At 38.4% G+C, this 21,169-nt stretch overlaps 1 protein-coding gene and 1 long non-coding RNA gene across 17 annotated transcripts in view; one reads left to right on the plus strand and one right to left on the minus strand.

Annotated features, from left to right (window-relative positions):
- LRRC7 (leucine rich repeat containing 7) overlaps positions 1-21,169 on the plus strand; it is a 184,103-nt gene that overhangs the window by 33,226 nt on the left and 129,708 nt on the right. The window lies entirely within an intron of this gene.
- Positions 1-21,169, minus strand: part of LOC310846500 — a 60,921-nt gene that overhangs the window by 10,836 nt on the left and 28,916 nt on the right. For both annotated transcript variants that reach the window (XR_014565351.1, XR_014565352.1), the window contains exon 3: positions 7,936-8,076. This is a non-coding gene — a long non-coding RNA (uncharacterized lncRNA). The remainder of the gene's footprint in view (positions 1-7,935; positions 8,077-21,169) is intronic.

The raw sequence follows: 21,169 nt of genomic DNA on the forward strand, positions 1-21,169 counted from the left end.
TGTGAAAGGAAGATATATCTTTGTCCAACTTTACTTTCATCGGCTGCTCCCAAACTTTGAAACCCTCTTCCTAGAGAGATTAGTCTGGCTTCCTTCGTTGTCCTTCCATCAGCAGGTGAAGACTTCTTGTTCCAATAGATATGTTCGAATTGACTCTTTTAAAGGAATGGGCTGGTGTTGTGATGTTTTTATTGTAGTGTTCTGTGTGTTTTAATAGATCTATGTTATGTTTAATCATTTTTTAATGATTGATTTCCCCCATGATTATAGCTGCTTCTATTTTAACTGTAAGCTGCCTTACAGTGAATAGTGAAATGTTTTATAGTTCTTCATCTTGTATGTAATGATATTGCAGAATAAATAAGAGCTCTTCAGACAAGGTTACTTTGAGTTAAAATGCACGTGAAGAGGTTTTTTTTAATGTATATTGTGTGATATCTGATTGTTAATGAGCAGTGTGTAATTACAAGATAATTTTTGTTCAAATTTTAATTAAAGGAAAGCAATAAAGAAACTGATAATCACCTGGTTTTAATGGAACCAATATATGACTGTGTAAACCAGCATATGTTTACTAAGCATGTATGACCCATTTGGGGCCATAGAATTTATGTAAATATTCTAAAATTGATATTTTATTGCACATAAGTGTTGCATGGTGGTATGAGTTGCTAGGAGTTCAAGAATTGGAAATGGACTTTGTTATAAGGTGGGCCCAAATGGCACTAAATTGCTGGGCCAAATAATCCTTTTCTTGTCAAAAGATTATTTTGGTGGCAGTTTCAGTAATGAGATTTCCATTAAGGTATGTTGTGTAGAAATGGTTCAAGCAGAAAAGTGTCACAGAAATATTATCAGGAATGTAAATTCTTTGAAAGCTTGACTTTCTCAGGAATGTGCCTTTACTACAATATATGTTTCCCCTCTGTGATGGGAATTAATTAAACGTATGTGTGTGTGTGTGTAAATCAGTTATCCAACACTTCATTCATTCTGCTGGTTAAATGCAAGCTTAAACAAAGTGTTACTGGAAGCTTTTATGTTTGAACTTTAGCAGACCTATAGGATAAGGCTGTTCAGTCATAGTACTATGCTGGTACAGTGAAGTAAATAGAATCAAGTTAATTAATGATACAGATTACACACCCTACTGTAGGAGTTCACGCATGGCCATGCAAACAAAATTTCAGCAGTTTTCTGTTTCTAAGGTTCCATTGTCAAATAGTTTCCTATTCACGGGTTGAATAGAAGGAATAATAAAAATATCTTACAGGATGAATTATAATCAAGGGCACTAAGGAATGGTGGGTTCCTCTTTTCCTTACATTTTGGGTAATGGTCAAAGTAAGTACAAATCTTCAGGCAATGTAGGAAATCTGGTAGCATCAAATCATTCTGATTGTAGACTGATCTAAGTCCCTTGTGCAAAGAATCTGGCCTGAGAGTATTAAACACAATTAACTGAAATAAGCCCTTTTTCTGTATTGAGCATGACAAGATCAATGTAACCTTACTGGTTCTCATTAACCTGAATTAAATTATATCTAGAGCAAGTGTTTGACCTGTCCTGGATAAATTCAAATTAATCAAAAACACTGATTTAGGATAATAGTGTTTTTAAGACTTTCATAGAGCCTCATCTTCTTGGCTTGGTAGTGTAGCTTTCCTTATGTCTTACATAAAGCAGGATGAGTGGATGGAAAAAACTGTCTCCGTCTTTCAGTGGCTGCCCCAATTATATAAAAGCTTAGACGTCTACTCATCTCTCCCAATCTGATTAAAACATGGTTACAAACTCATAGTAATAATAGTAACAATAATGTTAAGCATTTTAAGTTCATGTTGTCATTTTAAATTTCACATCAGCTGCTCCATTTTATATATTGAGGCAGCAATCCTGGACACTCTTACTAAGAAGTAAACCACATTGGACACAGTAGGACTTATTTCTGAAGATAGATGCATAAGATTGCATTGTTAATCATTAAACACTGTTCAAAACAGTTTGTAGTAAGGTCCAAGTACAGAAAATTTTAAAAATATGCAAATTAAAACGTTTAAAAATATCACAATAACAAATACTTTCATGGCAATAGCTAAAGATTTCTTTGGCAAACTTTAAAAATCTTTGGCAAAATTTAAAAAATATGCAAATTAAAACGTTTAAAAATATCACAATAACAAATACTTTCATGGCAATAGCTAAAGATTTCTTTGGCAAACTGATGAGTCTGCTCATTTGATTTTGTCTCAGCATGTTAGGTAGTCGTTTTCAAGCTCAGTATATGAGGAGTGGTTCATTCTTAGCTGCTTTGTTTTGTTTTAAAAACTTAGTAAACTTAATAGTTTAGAGTAGTTAACTTTCAAGCAAAACTCCAGCATGCCTTATTTTTCTATCTCTTCCCATTTTCCCAATTTTAAATGTACTGGTACGTAGGATACAAGTTAAATGTTCCACCTCATGCAGGAATAATATTGGGTATTGGCAGATCTCCCTCTTTTTCCTGCCCCGCTGCCTTTTAGTAATATATATTTGTGACTTACTTGGATGATGGAGTGGTAATGAAGTGTATTTTTCTGCTATACTTTCCTGGAGAAAAATGATCTAACAATGCCAAAGTGGTATTGTTGGCTGTAACACCAGACCATGGTTTAGCACTACATGAATGAACCTAGCTTTTTCTTGGGCTCATGCACTTTCCATGCCACCCCTAACATGCCAGAGCATTTTGTTTCTGCATTTAGTTAACTACATTCTCCCATGTCATCCAAATTGGGGATTGTGGTATAACAATAATCATTTAACTGTAGTTAAATGAAAGTGGCAGCTTCCAGTCTTTCCTCCTTGGCCTCAAGAGGGTGGGGAAAGAGAGAGTATTCGAGGCTAGACATACTTATGTCTTCTGTATGCTGTCTCCTGTAATGTAGTTTGTGCCTTAGCTGACTCTTCTATGTCTTCTTAATTGTCCTGATTTCGCTAATTTTAGATCTTGGTCTTACCAACTATCCTGCTTGTGTTAACTCCAGATATAATGTGAGAATTATTTCTGCAGTCTTCTCACATCTTCTTTGAAATAAAATAGCTCTTGGATTCCTTTTTGGTTTCAGTTTCAAATATTTACTGTGTTAACATGAAGTGAATGTTAGGGACACGGGTGGCGCTGTGGGTTAAACCACAGAGCCTAGGACTTGCCGATCAGAAGGTCAGCGGTTTGAATCCCCACGACGGGGTGAGCTCCTGTTGCTCGGTCCCTGCTCCTGCCAACCTAGCAGTTCAAAAGTACCTCAAAGCGCAAGTAAATAAATAGGTACCACTCCGGTGGGAAGGTAAACGGCGTTTCCGTGCGCTGCTCTGGTTCGCCAGAAGCGGCTTAGTCATGCTGGCCACATGACCCAGAAGCTGTACACTGGCTCCCTTGGCCAACAAAGCGAGATGAGCGCCGCAACCCCAGAGTCGGCCATGACTGGACCTAATGATCAGGGGTCCCTTTACCTTTACGTGAATGTTACATTTCCCCCCTACAAATTATCTCATGGTTCAAAATGCATGCATGCAAATTCCAGAGAAACATTTACCACTTAAACTTTCAGAACGAGACAGTTGCTACCTTGTGTGGAGTTCCCACTTATACACAGTCCCCGTTTTGGATAAGCCTGTTAATCAAATTGGCAAACATCTAGTGACCACATCACCCAGAAGCCCTGTTATGAGCTGAAATGTCAAGCGGCCACCAGGGAGAGAAAGGGAAGATTAGAAGTAAAAAGGCTCTAAAGAGCCAAAGCGGTGAAGTGGATAATAATGATGTGAATGTATAATATTAAATGGAAAATAAATAAAAATTATATATTTTTTTAAAAAGTAAAAAGGCTTCTCCTGTTTGAATTTTATCCACATATGTGGATGAAAGGGGACTCCTATGTGAAAAGGGATATTTATTTAATGCAAGAACCATCACACATAATAAGAAAACTTTTCCTGCAGCTTTGCCTTTGCTGTCATGTCAGCAACATGAAATTCTTCATGCAATGAGTATTTCATTTTTTGCTTTTATACAGTCTTTCTAATATACTTAACACAATGCAAAGTGATACAGCACTTCTCTATCCGCAGTGGCTGTCTCTGAGTACTGCATTTCTTGGAAAAACATGTGTGCAGCTTGTATCATTTCCCTTTTAAAAGATACACTTGTCTCTTAAGGACACAGTTTCAGAAAGTGCATTAATATTTTATCAGTCTTTTAGCCGAATTCAAGACTACTTGTCCTTTATATATGTTGTGCATGCAATTTTTTAACAAATGGATTTTATCTATCTCTCTCCCCCTGCCTCCCCTCAGTTTTGTTATGCCACCATTTCCTCCTGATTCCTTAAGTGTTCACTTTCTGTTACAGGCACTTTTAATGCACTCGCCATCACTTGCTACTTGGGAAACTTTGATAGTGTGGTATTCTGTGCTTTCTTCTTCTTTACTGTCTGTCTAGATGCTTAACAATATTTATTGTTTGAACTTTGTTTTTATAAGTGCTTTTGTACTTTCACATCTTGTGGCACCAGTTCACACAAGCAGCTTTTCTTCTGAATAAGCTGGTTTCTTTGATTACCTATGTCCCAGATGGACATATTCCATATTGCTTCCTTCCTTTTCTGGTTTGCAGAGTGAGATGAAGGAATAATCCATGATAACGGTTCTGCTGCAGACAACAAAATGACACTTATCAGTTTACTGCATGTAGAAGTAGTGTCATGGAAACTAATTGTAGGATTGAATTGCTTGACATTCCCCGGCAGCTTGTTTGGTGCATGCTTCTACAATTCTGCATCCTTCGCCACACTTCCCTGGGACTGTCTGTTGCCCTTTGACTGAAATTAGACTTTTGCATTTCTGCCAGATTTCACACAGGAATTTCCTGGTTGATTTATCACGAAATTTCTAGACCTTCCTATTGACATAAGACAAGGGAGGACTCAGTCCATGCTATCATTATTTTCCATTTGCCTTCCAAATATTACAGTCTCTGGCCAGCATCTCACCTTTTGTGACCTCTCAAAAAGCCCATAGGCAAATGCATGCATGCTATCCAATATTTACTGACATTTTATTCTGATGTATCACATAACTGTGTAATGGATATGAGCTTTTTATAAATGACTTTGACCTTTGACTTTGACCTTTTGTGTACTCCCTTAGTTTATTGCAGTTTAATTCATGGAAAGAGGGTCTATTTTATTTTATTTTAAAGGTTTTGCACTATATACAGAGGATCCAAACCTCTTGGGGCGAAAGATTGTGGTCCTAGATCTTTAAAGTTCCAGGACTTTTTGGAGATGTAGTCTGGCCAAGACACAAAGCCAAAGCTTTGTTTTCAAGCTGTTTTTGTATGTCTACTATGTGACTCCAATGTAGGTATTCTACTCTTCTGTGCTTGCTCTCACAGTGCCCACATTAAGAGGGGAACAGCCACTCTTGAAGTAACCCCCCCCCCCATGTTTAGAACTAACTTATCTAGTCACGCTTCACAAATTATTTCAGACCATCTTCACCAAAGCTTAGCTGTACTGAACTGAGGATGAGGAATAATTTTGTTTTTTAAGTTCAGGTAGGCTGTGCTTAATTGATGTTTCATACCTGGGTTTATTATGCATCTGTTTGCCTTGAGTATATTGCCTTGAGTATATTCTTTTTATAAAAAGATAAATAGGAATAGATAGGAATGAAATACCAATAATAAATAATAATTCATTCAAATAATAATAATAATAATAATAATAATAATAATAATAATAATACAGGTTGAGCCTTGCTTCTACCAGGCACTTACTAGTTGGCAGTGGCGTAGCATGGGGGGTGCAGGGGGGACTGGCCGCACCGGGCGCAACATCTGGGGGTTAGGGTTAGGGGGCGCAAATTACTTGCCTTGCCCCGGGTGCTGACAATCCACGCTACGCCACTGCTAGTTGGTCCTGGACAATCTATTAGTTCTGTCTTAGCCACCCACGCGTAATACAGACATAAGAATGTTGTTTTGCTTTACAGGATGGCTGTAAGAATCACACACATGGAATTATGTGAATCAAGTTGAACTGCAAAAAAATCAAGTGCTATATAAATGCAAAGTATTCCTTATGTGGTTGAGGCTTTGAATCCATGCATTATTCCTTAGCTAAGTGATACATATGGGTGCAATGTTTGAACTAGAAGTTCTGGGACTCCATAATGTTTTCAGTTCCTCTCTTTCTGCTCACATTTTCACCGCTTCTAATATGCAAATTACAAACATTCATGTGTTTGCAGATAAACAAGCTCTCCATGCAAACATTTTACAGTAGTTAAGTCTGGTATTTACTAACTTTTAAAGGTATGATAGTCACATGTATGACTGACTGACTGCTGGATAGAAATTATGGGTGTGTGCTTGGGACAGTGAGCTCCTAGCTCTCAGGAAACAGGTTAGTTTCTTTGAGGCCAAAATAGTTGACCTGGAGAAGCTGATACAGGCAGGGAAATCGGTTGGCAAGGCCTGCAGGGACATGATAGCAGTAAAGTGGCAAATGCAGTTCAGTGTAAAGGAGTGTAAAGTAATGCACATATATAATTTCACATATACAGTTATGGTGTTTGAATTGACTGACCAGGACTGACTTTTGGGATGTGGTGGATAATTTTATTAAGGTGTCAACACAGTGTGCAGCGGATGTGAAAAAATGGGAATTCTATGCTAGGGGTCATTAGGAAAGAACAAATATATGATGTAACCATATGCAGACTACTGTGTGTGGTGGTGTAGAGCTGGAAAAGGTTCAGGAAAAGGCAACCAAAAGAGCAGCTGGGTAGAGTTTTTCTCCCTCTGTCATAATACAAGATCTTGGGGACATCCAATACAGCCAAATGTTGCAAGGTTCAGGGCAGACGAAACAAAGTTAAAGTATAGAATTTGCTTCCACAAGAAGTGATGATGCCTGCCACCTTAGAGGGTTTAAAAGAGAGTTAGACAAATTCATGGAAGATAAGGCTCTCAGTGGCTAGTAGTAAGGATGTCAATGTTCAGTCTCTACAGTTGAAGGCAATAGGAACACAGGAAGCTGCCTTACCCTGAAACTGACCATTGGTCTGTCTAGCTGAGTACTGTCTACACTGACAGCAGCTGTTCAGGGTTTCAGATCCCAACCCTACCTGAAGATGCCAGTGATTGAAGCTAGAACTTTCTGCATGCAAAGCGGATTCTCTGCCACTGAGCTATAGCTCTTCTTGCATTATATCTCTGAATACCAGTTGCTGAGAATCACAGGTGGGGGAGAGTGCTGTTGCACTCACATTTTGCATGTGGGGCTTTCTGTGGGTCTCTGGTTGGCTACTTTGAAAACAATAGACTAGACAAGATGGCTCTTCTTATGCTCTTATGACTTTCCAAAATCTTCCCAACGTGCATATATCTTTTTTCTTTTAAGGAACAGCAACACAAATTTACTGAAAACACGATCAAATCCTGCTATTTCATCATTCATACTTAGGTGTGAAGTACAATGAAGATACCTAGCCAAGAGCACAGTGACTAGCTTTTCAAAGAGTATTGTTACTGCATGAATATGCATTTTTCTAAAAACTATTTTTTAAGCCTTTTTAAAAGAGCAACTTTCCCCTGGAGGTATTGTTTTAGTTAACATAATAAAAGGACGATATATTTTGAAACCTTTTAAGTTTGCTGCACACCCCTCCTCCCCACAAATGTTTTCTCTTGAAATACAAATCATTTTCCTTGATGCTACACGTGGCACAATTTTCTGGCAGAGAGAGTACATTTAATTCCACCAGGTTAAGATAAGTTATAGGATTGGCCCTACTACTGAGAGATTGAGATGGCTGCATTGGACAGTAGATCCTGGGAACAGGGAATAGCAACGATGTGTTGGCAGAGAAAAGCAGCCCACACTACTCACATGCTAAACTTGACTCCAGCAGTGGTTGTGGCTTTATAGTCCAGCCTGCAGCCAATTACACACTCCCTCCAAGTTGGAAGGGGACACTACAGTCTTTCCAGGCTTGTTTCAAGCAGATCTACTCAAATGTCAGCTGGTCTACTGAGAAGTAATAAGAGGACGTTGGGGAGAGATGACACACTTCTACTGTTCAGGAAAAACATCAACAAGATAGAAATCAGTTGCAAGGGTTTTTTAAAAATGCTGTCAACACTCATATGGATTATTGGTTTATGCTTTCTGGCCAGACTTGTGGTTCTCTGCTGTTTAATAAAACCCAGTGACTCCATGTCACGTGCATGCAATGATATGACAAAGTTTATAGCCAAACACTAAGGCTGCCGTCCTGTGCTTATTTAGATTAAGTTGTATTCAGATGTGTAAATATAGAGAAAATTTAGTTACATAGTGTTTATGTGCAAGTTTGTAAGTTTATGGTGTGTGGAAATCTTCCCTAATACAAGACTCACCTACCATAATCACCACTGTCTGCATACAAATTCAAGATATCTCATGCAATAGGTAAATCAGGTGCAGTTTCCTTCATATCATGGATTTGACCCTGGAGATAAATATATTTTCTTGTTCACACACACTCATGAAAATAGCATTTTAAAGAAACTGGTATTTGTGTTGCGTTTTCTGAATGAAATATTTCACTCTTATGCTATTTAGATATTATTAAAGACTGTTGCATGTTGTATGAATGACTGTTTGAATTGTACATTAATTTTGTTTTGAAGCATGAGCATTTTAATATGTGTCATAATTTGGAATTTAAAAGATTAGAAATCTAACATTCATTTGTGCTAGGTGACTAATTTCTTTTCTACCATAAAATTGCGCTGCAAATGAAAAGAAATTTCACATATACTGTACCTCTTCTTGCCTTAGAAACATAGGAAGCTACCTTAATTCAAGTCAGGCCCATCAGTCCATCTAATTCAGTATCATCTAAATTATGTGGTAGCAGCTCTCCAGGGTTTCAGACGGAGTCTCTTCCAGTCCTTCCTGGAGGTGCCAGCGATTGAAACTGGGACCTTCTGCATGGAAGACAGATGCTCCAGCACTGAGTTATGGTCCTTCTTTAGAAAATAGGACCTCCTGGAACATTTCCTGAATGTCTTGCATCATTATCCTCTTCTCAGAAGTAAGTCCTATTGAGTTCATTGAGAACTACTCCCAAATAAATGGATAAAAGACTGATGCCTTAGACTATTAGGCTATTCAGTTTTATTTATGCTGAATATGTAGTCCTTGCCTATTTTGTTTCCTCAATCTGCTGAGCTAAAAAAATTCCATCATAGATGCTATGCAAATGCAATAACATTCTTTGCAGACTTGGGAAAAATAGTTTTGAGCACTGTTTACCTCTTTGGTCCTATAAAAAGTCTAAAAGAAAAATGTGATGAAAAATTCAACACCTTAGGCACTTTAAATAAACATCTGAAATTTTCAAAATAAACATGTCAGACATTCATTCCCTCTCTAAGAAAACCAGATATATATTTATTCCACTTTACTAGTTAACCCCTATTTAGTTCTTTGAAGCAAGAGGTTTATGTCTGCAACTAAAGCAGAATATTTTGTTCGGGGTCCAAAGCAGCCATTAATTTACCTCAAGACAAGATTTCTATAGAACATTAATTTTACTACCTCAGACATTGCTCCTAGAACAGAATCATCATACAAGAGAAGCTGAAGGAATGGCACAGAATTCAGCCACAAGAAAGGCAATTTGGATGAGCATCCAACTTGGATGATCATACCAGTCTCAAATGAATGATTAATATAAAATGTAAAATTAGTCCTGTGATGACAGAAGGTGGAGCACACAGTCAGAGCAAACCCTGATGTCTTTGCCTGTCTGTGTTGCTCTCTCGTTCCCACTGGCCATTGGCCCTGTGTTGGTGTGAGAAAGCCAACTGGAGCAGGCCTTCGTGCTGTATTTGCTCCCCTCCTTTTTTCTTTCCCTCAGGACAGATGCAAATAAGCCATATTGAACGCAAGCGGAAACATGCTTAGGCTCATGTTTAGCATAATAAGCATATTATTCACTTGTATATCTGATCCATGGCACATATTGAAAAGGGTAGCTTTTTCTGCTCAAAGATTATTTCTGAGGAGTGGTTTAGAAAAGTCAAACTCAGGTTGATGTGATGGGAAGTGCAAAGTTTGAAAGATATGTTGAATGACTTTATTCCTTTGTTCAACTGAAACTAGGGTTTATTTGCTGCTGTTTGTCTCAAGCAGAGAATCCTTCAAGTGGTTAAATGTCTGGTAGAATTTCTCTTTCTACCCTGTCTCCCTTTACTGATCTTTACTGATCAGGGATCAGCCTCAAGTCACACTTTTGAGTGGAAGAGTCCTAGGCATATAATGTTTGCTGGTCCCATCATAATCCTTTATTTCAATATTTGTTAAAATATAGTTCTGAAAGAGTAATGCATGACCACATCCTTCTGAAGAGGGTGACCTAAATTCTTTGGGCAATACTAATGTGTTCCCCAATCTACCCTCCCTCCTGCTTTTTACATTGTGAGTTATTTGTATGGAATTAAAAATTGCTTTCAACACTGAAATGATTCTGATTTAATTCACCCAGTTCATATGATCACACCTCATTTCATTGGGATAGAGTTCACTTTGCCTATGCTCAAAACAGAAGAATCCTTCTGCATAGGGAAGATAAAGTTAATTAATTCAGTCATTCAACCGTACCATTGCTAGGTTGCAGATGTGGCAAATGCAGAAAAGCATTTAAAAATATCTACTGCATAAACTTGATATAGAACACTAATGATCTCACACCCAAGTCTTTCCTACCCTTAAAATTAGAAGCCTGGATGTTCTGTTTAAATAAATAATTGCCTGAAAAATTATACTTTCCCATTTGTCCTCTGCTATAATTGATGTCAACCTACAAATTAAGTGCCCATTAAGTAAATTGAATAAAAACCAATACTATGGAACTACTTTATGCTTTTCCTTTTCTTCTGGAATTAGCAGAGTAGTAAAATGGCATGGACCAGAGGAAGTAGGTAATGCTAAAACTTAAAGAAATTCCAGTTTTGTTGTTGCATGTTTTAAAAGCATGGGGCGACCTATCATGCTGTATTAGGGCATTTATTTGTACCACAATTTGTATGGCTCAGATGAATTATTGAATGGTGGGGAACACAATATTTTTGAAGTAGCAAAATGGGAACCAAGCAAGAAGAACAATTTCCTTTTATCCCAGTGCCCCATCTGCCAAAGCTAAGCAATAATAAAGGAACTGGCTTTCATTGTTTCCATATAGTGAAGGTAGACAACATTGCCTCTGACACTTATGGAAGGAAGCATGGCACTCTGGAAGCTTCAGACTTGGCCAAAACTCAAGGATCCCCAAAGCAACCTGTTTTGAGAGGTGAGGAATGGGAAAGAAACATAGGGAATGAACTTTCCCTGCTCTTCCATCTCCTGTTTGCTGCAGCTACAGGTCTTGTCTTGGTGTGTATTTCTATAAAAATCATAGAAAGTAGGGGATGTGCCACATTTTCACTCAATAGTCATGCTCAGATAAATTCCTTATAGTTTTCAGGCTCACTGACTGACTACCCCAGATTACTTCCAGTTCTGTCAAGCTAGAAACCTGGCAGCTAATATTAATTTGCAGACTAGTGTAATATCATGTGTCTTCAGAAAATGAAGAGGTGGCTAGGGCCTGGAGGTTGTGGAGCCTATCCACAGAGGAGGTACAATTATTTTAAGAGCTATATGTATGTGTGTGTGAGAGAGAGGGGTGGTGTGGGGAGGAGGATTGTGGAGCACTGAAGCAATTAAAATCTCATAGACTAAGAAATTCCTTGTGCCTGCATAATTTATAGGGTAGCTCAGCACATGGATCTAGCTTTTCGTATAATTCTACAGATTGTGATTTCATGCATCACATTTTATGGCCATATCCATCAATCTTTTATGTAGTCAAGCAAGAGGATGCAAGACAGACAGACTTCACATCCAGTCTTCCAAACCCCCCTACCTCCTGTAGGTTCTCCCTGTTTTAGGATAGTTTCATCATGTGTTTGTGTTTCCTTAGGGAAATTGCTATTACAATTCTATCAACTGTTTAATAGGTCAAACTGCCACACCCGCCACAACTTGCTTGCAGTTTTGGAGTGAAATAAACTTATTTGAATTTAAGTTAATTGATCACCTGCAATATCTGATGAAAGTCCCATTTGTATGTTTTTTATATGAAAGCCTTTTAGTATATATTGATTTTAGTACAATTTTAGATGTGATTTACAGATATGAAAATAACTGAATTCTACTGACATTAGTTCTGGCGTTGGTGAAGGTATGGGCATATGTTAATGCTGCAGGGGTGGGAACCACTAGAGGGAATGGTCAGTGCTGACTGACTTTCTGTCTCAATGGCTTTGTCATCGATATAGCTCTTCTTTTCTGAATGGATATAGCTCTTTTCTGAATGACATATGTGAAATAGAAGCAATATGCATCTTCAAGTGTGGTTCAGAATCCTGGGCTCTTTAAATTGACAGCTGTTAAGTGGTTTATGAAGTGAGATACCTAGTTATCTGCTGTGTTTGAGTCTCTGTGGAAACTAATCAGGGAGCAAATTACAGGTCAACCTTTCTCCCCCAGATAGTAAGCTTTCAGTGGGCTCTTTCAAATGGCCTGTTTATTGAGTTCACAAACCTTATGCAGAGGCTCACTACTGAGTATTGAACATTCTGATTTGTTTCTGGGGTAGTTGTGACAATGAGCAGTCGTCCTGATTGTTTATGTAGTGGTTGTACATCTTCCCATAAATAATTATCCCATAGTTTTTAGTGCATTTCCCTGTCATTTTTCTAACTGCAAGAAGTCCATTTGTTGCATCAGGGGACTTTAATCCACTTTAATTGCACAAAGCTAAATTTACAGTATGTATTTTAATCCCTCCCACAAAACCTGATAGTGTTGAGATGCCCAAGATTTCACAGATTTAGCTTGTAAATCCAGTTGACAAATCATACTGTTCAGATATGACCATCACATTTCCCTCCATTTGTTTTCTAACTGCTCTCTTCATAAATGTTAACCCCTCCCTTTGTTTTGCAGCCGTCCTTTCAACCATGGTCTCCAAATCTAAAATGTAGCCTCACACTTCAAGCCACATGGAATGTAAAATGTTGCATGACTAGATAGCACAAATGTGATATGCCAGAGAGGTTTAAAATATTAAGGTGTTCATAAATGCTTTTAAATAAATAAATACTTCATTGGGGAACACTGTTCAGCACCATATGATCTCTCTCTCTCTCTCTCTCTCTCTCTCTCTCAATTTCCAATATATCAATTTCCTTTAGACAATAACATAAACTAAAAGGTGAACAGTAAGAAAAAGCAAGGGGAGAGAGGGCAGGTAAGGTGTGTGTGGTTCTGACACCCTGTCTAGTCAACTAAATAACCCTTTGTGTATCTAGGAATTTCATCAAGCAGGATTTTGTATACATGCTAACCAAATGCCCATGTAATCCAAATATCACGTTACAGTGCGTTATGTTAAAGCTAAGCCAAAATATAGCTCACAAGAAACTTGTAGCATCTACAATTATTCTTTTCTTTCCCATCCTGCCCCCAAACCAAATATACCTTAAATTCATTTCTTTTGTGGCTGTTCACAGCTCTATTAATTAGCACTTTTTTGTTCTCGCTTGCTGTGCTGGAAGATAGCTAGATTCATTTGGTTTCCTAGGCAATATAGAGATGCTGCTTGTTCAGTAAGACTGGAGGAGTTACCCGGTTGCCTAGCATCCAGGTGGTTCTTCCTATCTTTGGTGCTGAGCTGCAGCAGAGTGCTAGAAGACTGGTAAGTGCCCTTGTATTGTTTAGGTTACCGAAGAACTCTCCTTGCAATCTAGCACAGTACTGGAAGATAAGAAGGTACTGCTTATACTGTGAGCCCATTTTTTTGTCCTCCTTGGGAGCACTGATAAAAAGCTTTCTTCACATCCTGCAAACAAGGTTGCAGAGTTAGTAGGTCTGTTTCAACTCAGCTCTGTTTTATTTCTAATGTAAACATTGCTTATGTATCATTGTGTCAGCATAAGTCACAGTAAAGGGATATTATGAGTCTAACCAAACAAGCCTCTGAATAACACTTGCTGTGAATCATAGGTGGGGAGAGTGTTGTTGTGCTCAGGTCCTGCTTGTTCTTACCACAGAAATTTGGTTGATCACTGTGAGAACAGGATTCTGGTCTAGACAGGTCATTGGCCTGATCCAGAAGGCTGCTCTTATATTATGTTTCAATGGAAATGGTGTTATGGGGTGTTAGGGGAGGGGTAGTACCTCTGGTGGGGGACATGTCATGCTCCTTTTGGGGGTAGTTTGTCCATGTTTGGTTCCCACTCTGTACAGTGGTACCTCTGGTTATGTATTTAATTCGTTCTGGAGGTCTGTTCTTAACCTGAAGCACCACTTTAGCTAATGGGGCCTCCCATTGCTGCCGTTCCGCCACTGCACGATTTCTGTTCTCATTCTGAAGCAAAGTTATTAACCCAAGGTACTATTTCTGGGTTAGCGGAGTCTGTAACCTGAAGCGTATGTAACCTGAAGCTTATGTAACCCGAGGTACCACTGACTCAGCTCTCTCACCTGTGGCTCTTAGTAGCTGTCAGAAGTGCCCACACCACAGGAAACAGATTTGACTGGCCAAATAAACCAGATGAGGGTAGCCAATGGGTCTCAAATCCTCAGTGACTGCATGTGAAAACGCTGAGCACATGTGTAAATTACCCTGAACATTCGGAAGAGTCTCTTTCTTAACAGTAGACTCCTTTATATGGTGTCATGAACTAATTTTAAAACTCTCCAGTTCCACACGGGGCCACCTTCCAAAGTCTGCTGTAATAGGAGGCTGCAGAATCTCATAAACTCATTTTGTCTTATTTTAAAAATGGGAGCAATTTCTTTTTTATATGCAGCATATAATCTAGAAAAACAATTAAATGTGACAGAAGTTGCATTTTCTACTGTAGGTTTTTCTCTTAATTTTAAATTTTGTTTTTCCTCTTGGTCCCCCCCCCCCACCAATGTTCTATTCAAAGTTAGCATATGTTGAATCAGTAGAATGGCAATACTAAATAAGCAGCCACTTTAGCTATAATAAATAATTTGTGGAAAATTGTTCCATATTTTTAAACAAACAAATAAGCTAGTTTTGAAAGTAGAAAACAAAGGCTTCCCACTTTTCCATGCTTCCCGCTTTCTTGCAAGTTATTTACAGCTTTTGCCAAATGCAATTTTTATTGAACCTGTCCTACAAATTGCAAATAAATATTATTACTAATTGGTGTGAAGCTTATGCATAGATTTGGAAAGCTAGCAACGAAGAGAGGCCTAAATCATAAAAAGCAAAATACTGGAACATCTCAAGCTGAAAGACTAATATTTGGAAATGGATGTGCCAATATTTTTCTCATCTGCAATTTTCATTGAATTATGCCCAGGGGTTGCTGAATTATTCTTATGTAAATGTGTACCTGGAACCTAACATTTGTTTATTTGCTTACCATACCGTATAATACCATGTTTTGATTTTGTGCTGGAGTAGAAGTCAGTTTACCCTTTCTGGAACTCCTGTTGTTTCAGCAAGTCTGGAGGTTATGTTTTTTGGTTATGTTTTACGCTCAAGTATAACATTTGAGTAGAAATCGTACACAATGCTGTCAACTGTTTTTGTGCACAAACGTGTGTGCATATCTGTCTGTGTCCCTTTTGGAAACAGGGCCCTACTCTTTTTCTTTCTGCTACGTTAGAAAGACATGCATTAAAATTTATGAATGCACTCCTGACTTGGTGAGAGATGCATGCATTTTATGCTTATGTAGCCGTACCCAAACATAAAGAGTTGTGACTAATAAAGTTCTTCTCCTACTAGACCCACTGAAATGCATGGCCTTACATTGGTCATGTCCATTAACTTCAATGGATCTACTGTGAGTATGGCTAATGCTGGATACAATCTAAAATTCCATGTGTGTGAACTAATCCAGAGTTTATGAATCTGCAGTGTTTGCTGCCTGTGTGAAGTGTGAAGGGCAAAGTTGCTTGTCCAAGTGCTAAGTTAGTCCCATGCTGGGGGAGAAGTGATTGACTGAGGTCTTGCCTCTAGTCATGTACCACATGTGTTTGCCCTTTGTCTTTACCACATCAATTGTGGTCATCTCTGAGAATTGGCCTTTTCGAAAAGAGCACAACATGCAAACTAGTTTACATCAATTAGCATCATTGCATTTTATATTTTCTATGCACCATTTTCCAATTATTAATCTAGAAAATTGAGTGGATACAGAAATCAACTTTGCATGTTAATCAACTCTTTATATTTGGGGAATTTAAATACACTTCTAAGATTCCATGTGGGAGAGCTGCCTAAAGGGAAGCTCCTACAGTTTTTTAAAAAATGATTCCTGGAATTGCAGGTCTGTTTTTATCAGTATAGATAATATATTTTCTAATGCAGAGCTTCAGAAAGGGAAGAAGAGCTGATATAGAACAAAAACATAAAAAGTTGTACTAAAACCTTGGAAGGAAAACAGGTATAGAAAGGAAATAAGCCTAGGATGACTAAACACCTTTGTTGTGTACGTGATCCCCTGCAATAGATAATAGTACTTTAAGACCCTCCAGGCATTTTACTGCCATTGAAATGCAGTTAATATTTCTGGGAAATTCTGCAGTCCTCATGCTAAAGTCAAACTGACTGGTATAATAGGAAAGGCCAGCCCCAATCAGCCTCCACAGCAGGTTGATGATTGGGGTTGCATGCAAATAAGGGACTTTGCAATTTCCATAAAAGAATGAGATGATGCTATAGTGGCCAGAAATCACTTTTTCAATTTATTCCAAGATTGCTGCAAAGATTAAGTGTGACTAGGAAAAAATAGTAGAATGTTAGTAGATGGAATGTAGGGCGATTAGAATGTACCGTATATTCTTCAGACCAGATCACAGGACTACAGAGATTCAAATCAGGATACCAAAACTGTACTATAGTAATAATCATGAAGATAATGGCATAATTTGTAATTGCTTTCATGAAAGTTTGCATTTTGACAGTATGTCATACCATTTCTCTCAGAACTGTGTTTTTACATGCAAAATCAAGAGTCTGCTTTAGGCCCGAGTAGTTAAAATCATTCATGCACAGTTGTAGAAGAAAGGGCTAGAATTTCCCTAACCCATAAAATTAAACTCTGTTGGAATATTTGCTTCACTCTTAGATGCTTTTCTGTGTTTTTTTATTACTGCCCTTAGTCTGGATCTGGGTTGCTCAAACAGTGGGCCCAGAACCTACCAGTGGGGCTTGTGCTACTTTGAAGTGTGTCTCAGTGCCACAGCCTGTCCAGTGACTCATGACTTGCCTGCTCCACCTACTACCCATGCCACAGCTAGTTGCACCAGTGCCGGCACCTGCAACTCCTTGCATGCTGAGTAAAGATGACTGGCAGACAGAGGGGAGCAGGGAGTGAGAGAGGAAGGTTCCTCTGCTCAGTTGGGCAAGTGACATAGGATGTGTTGGGGGGACAGACAGAAAATGCTATTAAAAAGTCAATATTCATTATCAAAGTACACAAACTCCAATAGAAAAGAAGGGGAGAGGAAAGGTGTGATAAGATGAAGCAGAGAATGTAAGAAAACCAGCTAGAAAATATGAAATAAACCATCAGTTTGGGTGGGTAGGTGGGCTAAGGTACAAGTTGAATGTGTAAGGGGAAATGGGAGAAGAAATTATAGGAGATGGGTAAAAAGTGCTTTGAGAGGCATGTGTGGGTGGGAAGAGAAACTATAAAAGAAAAAGCCTTTTCTAGTCAGAAAATTCAGCATGAAATGTGGAAATATCTCCAGAACAAATGTCTGTACTTATGTTCAGGAAAGCTGAGTTTTGGAACTCTGTGCTGTAAGGAAAATGCTGTGGCAATTAATTTAGCTATTTCCAAAGATGAATATTGGATACCAGTAGTAAATTCTGCCAGTAACCTGAAGCTGATTATGCTAGACTCCATCTGCCACCATTTTCTGCCCCTGCACAACATGTTTATGTCTGGTGGGTCTTAATAATTTTATGGTAGGCCCTAATGGTAGAAAATGTGAGAACTCTTGATGCAGATGTTAATGACCAAAATCAAGATCTTGTGCCAACTGCTCAATATTCTTAGTGGAAAGGTTACATAAAGTAATATATTTGAATGTTGAATGCTGGATAAGTGTTTAATAGTAATTGTATTTGTATTTGCTTTAAAAAATGAATGTTCAGATCTGGATGAGTTTAAATTATCTTGCATTAGAATAGCAATCTGAGTGTGCTACAAATAATTAAGTGCAGTTTTCTTTTGCTGGATATCTGCTTCTAATAGTAATAATAATTCATGGTTGTCTGTGTAATTAAAAAATGTCTTTTCCAATCTAAAAGTGCTTCGTATTATCAATGGAACTTTCATAGTGCTGACCTCAGCAGCATGAACACAGTTTTCTTTTATTAAGCTCTTGCTGAGCTGATCAACATGTCAGAAATTATACAGAGGAAAATGCGGCCAAAACCACTGTAAAAAAATTGAATGGTTAATAAAATCCCGTTAGTGCAATAGCATGAAATCTGCATTTGTTTTAAACTACATAGTAGTTGTACATTATTATAGTGCTTTTCAAACTGTGCACTAGGTTCATTGGGACCTATATGGGAGGAGAGGAATCCCCATAGCGAGGGTATGATTAATAGCACAACACATCTCTAAAATACAGATTTCCCATCATTTTTTATTCCCTCCTGGGAATTTGTTATATGCTTGTGTAGAGCAACAGTGAGTCCTTACTAACTTGGGAGGCACTCTGTGTGCACATTATCTGTGTCCTAGAAGACAGCACAGGGTGTTCTGCTCTAGAAAGAAATATGCCGTTTTCACAAGAAGCAGGCTAATATGGAAGGGTTTCTTGAAAGCAGAAGATCTGAAAAATACTGTGTGACATCACATATAATCCAGATCACAAAGGTCTGTATGTTCACCATCAGTATGCCCAGGAATTAATGCTGAGTTTTGAAGGTCCCAGCTTAGGTATTAGGGTTCAGAGGGCCCCCTGTCCATTGCTAATTTTGATCTGAAGGGCTGTTACCACACTATTTTTAGCCAACATTAGTTGCATTAGGGAGGGGAGTATGGTTAACACCAGCTTCATGTGTTTGCTTCAGATGACCCTCAAATTAGGAAACATTAAATAATAAAATGTACCTACAGTGGTACCTCGTGTTATGTACGAATGCTGCGGGTTACGTGCTCCGCTAACCCAGAAGTAGATGCCCCTTTTTGCGACCTTTGCCCCGGGATGCGAGCAGAAGTCACGCTCTGGCGGCGTGGCAGCAACGGGAGGCGCCATTAGAGAAAGCAGACCTCATGCTACAAGCGGTTTCCTGTTACGAACGGACCTCTGGAACGGATTAAGCACGTAACACAAGGTACCACTGTACTTACATTTGTGAGGATATTCTTATTTTACTTCTGATAATGATTTCCCCCCAGTCCAGTACACTCTAGAAGAGGAAGTAAAGATTTGCTTCTATACATGTGGATCAGTTTGAAAAGGGACAGCCATTACTTTATAAAATTTGTGGAAATTATTTTATGAAATTTCAGCATAAGTCACTCTGAGCTTCTGTGGTTTTTCTGCTACAGTGCCTAGCTTCTATGGTTTTATTGCAGGATCAAATTAGTAGTATATTAAGAAATATCATACAGTGATGTTTTAATGAAAATATAATTGTTGAATGAAACTTTCATTTCTCTGTCTAATTTCGTGAGGCTAATCATAAGTGCCCCTATGTACTGAAAACCCAGTTGAGTAATATTCTATTGTTTTGTTCGGATTATTTTCAATATCAGGGCATTCTGTTCTGCTGAGTACATTGTGATTATTCTGCTATAATGATACTCCATTTGGAAACTAATGACATCTTTTCACAACAACATTTTGGACTGTAGTGCATATAAATGTTGACAATCTGATATGAACAAAAAATCAAGAATGTGAGCTTCCAGTTACAATATAGCTTAAAGCCATGCCATTATCATCTGGTCTTTGCAGTTCCTCCCCCCAATATGGGAACAAGAAGGAAAAATGTAATGATGACCTTCCCCCACAAAAAAATCATTTGTAGACACCATAGTAGTGACCTCTGTTACTAGGATCCAGAGGGTAGCAACACAAGAATGGGCCCTCTCTGTGGTGGCTCCCTATTTGTGGAATGCTCTTCCCAGGGAGGCTCGCCTGGTTGCCTTCATTACATATCTTTAGGCACCAGGTGAAAATGGCCTTGTAAATGTTTTTGTGGGAGGGGGTTACTGGTGATGTTATGCTATGCTCTGTATTTTGTGTGTTCATTTTGTATTTTTATGTTGTAAACTACTCTGTGGTCTTCAGATGAAAGGGCTGTACTTAAACTTAATAAATAATTGTTGCAATATTAGTAATCTTTGCTTTCATACTCTTTTCATTCTCTACTTCAAGATTAGATTTTCCATAGGCACTGAAAATAAATTTCAACACAATTTCTATTCACTACAACTTTTTAAAAACTTTCTAACATTTTGGGTGGGTGGCAGATTTCAAAATCTCCACTGCTCTGTGATTCCTAATGGTAGTCCATATGCTTTGGTAGACATGTAATCAACCATGTAATTGTCTACTGTTCCATTTATCTAAAGCATGTATCTCCATAAATCCTGTAAGGTTGTGCATTACCCTAGTATCCATTTGGCCATGAATGTTTGAAGAGCAACTTGAGGTGGATATTTTTGCAGCCATTAATCTCATGGAAGCTTCTGAAACGTTTTTATGTTTCACCTCCTTAAAAACGTTCCTAGGTGGTATCCTACTCCTCGGGCTTACGGACACTTCCTTTTCTTCTGCACTTTCCAGGCACAGTCCACACTTTAAGGCTTCATATCCAAGCACACTTTGTTTCCTGCTCCAGAGCTCCCCCTACAAAAACCCGCTTTTAAAAGCCCAGTTGGAGCAAACGTCAGTCCGCTTAAAACCCGATTGACGTTTGCTCCAGTTGAGCAATGAAGAGCAGGTTTTTGCAGGGAAGGCTTGGATGTGGAGATTTTAAGTCTGAACCTGTGCCTGGAGAGAGTGAGGCAACTTG

The sequence above is a fragment of the Podarcis gaigeae genome (genome assembly GCF_964106915.1).
Source record: "Podarcis gaigeae genome assembly, chromosome: 6".
NCBI lineage: Eukaryota > Metazoa > Chordata > Lepidosauria > Squamata > Lacertidae > Podarcis > Podarcis gaigeae.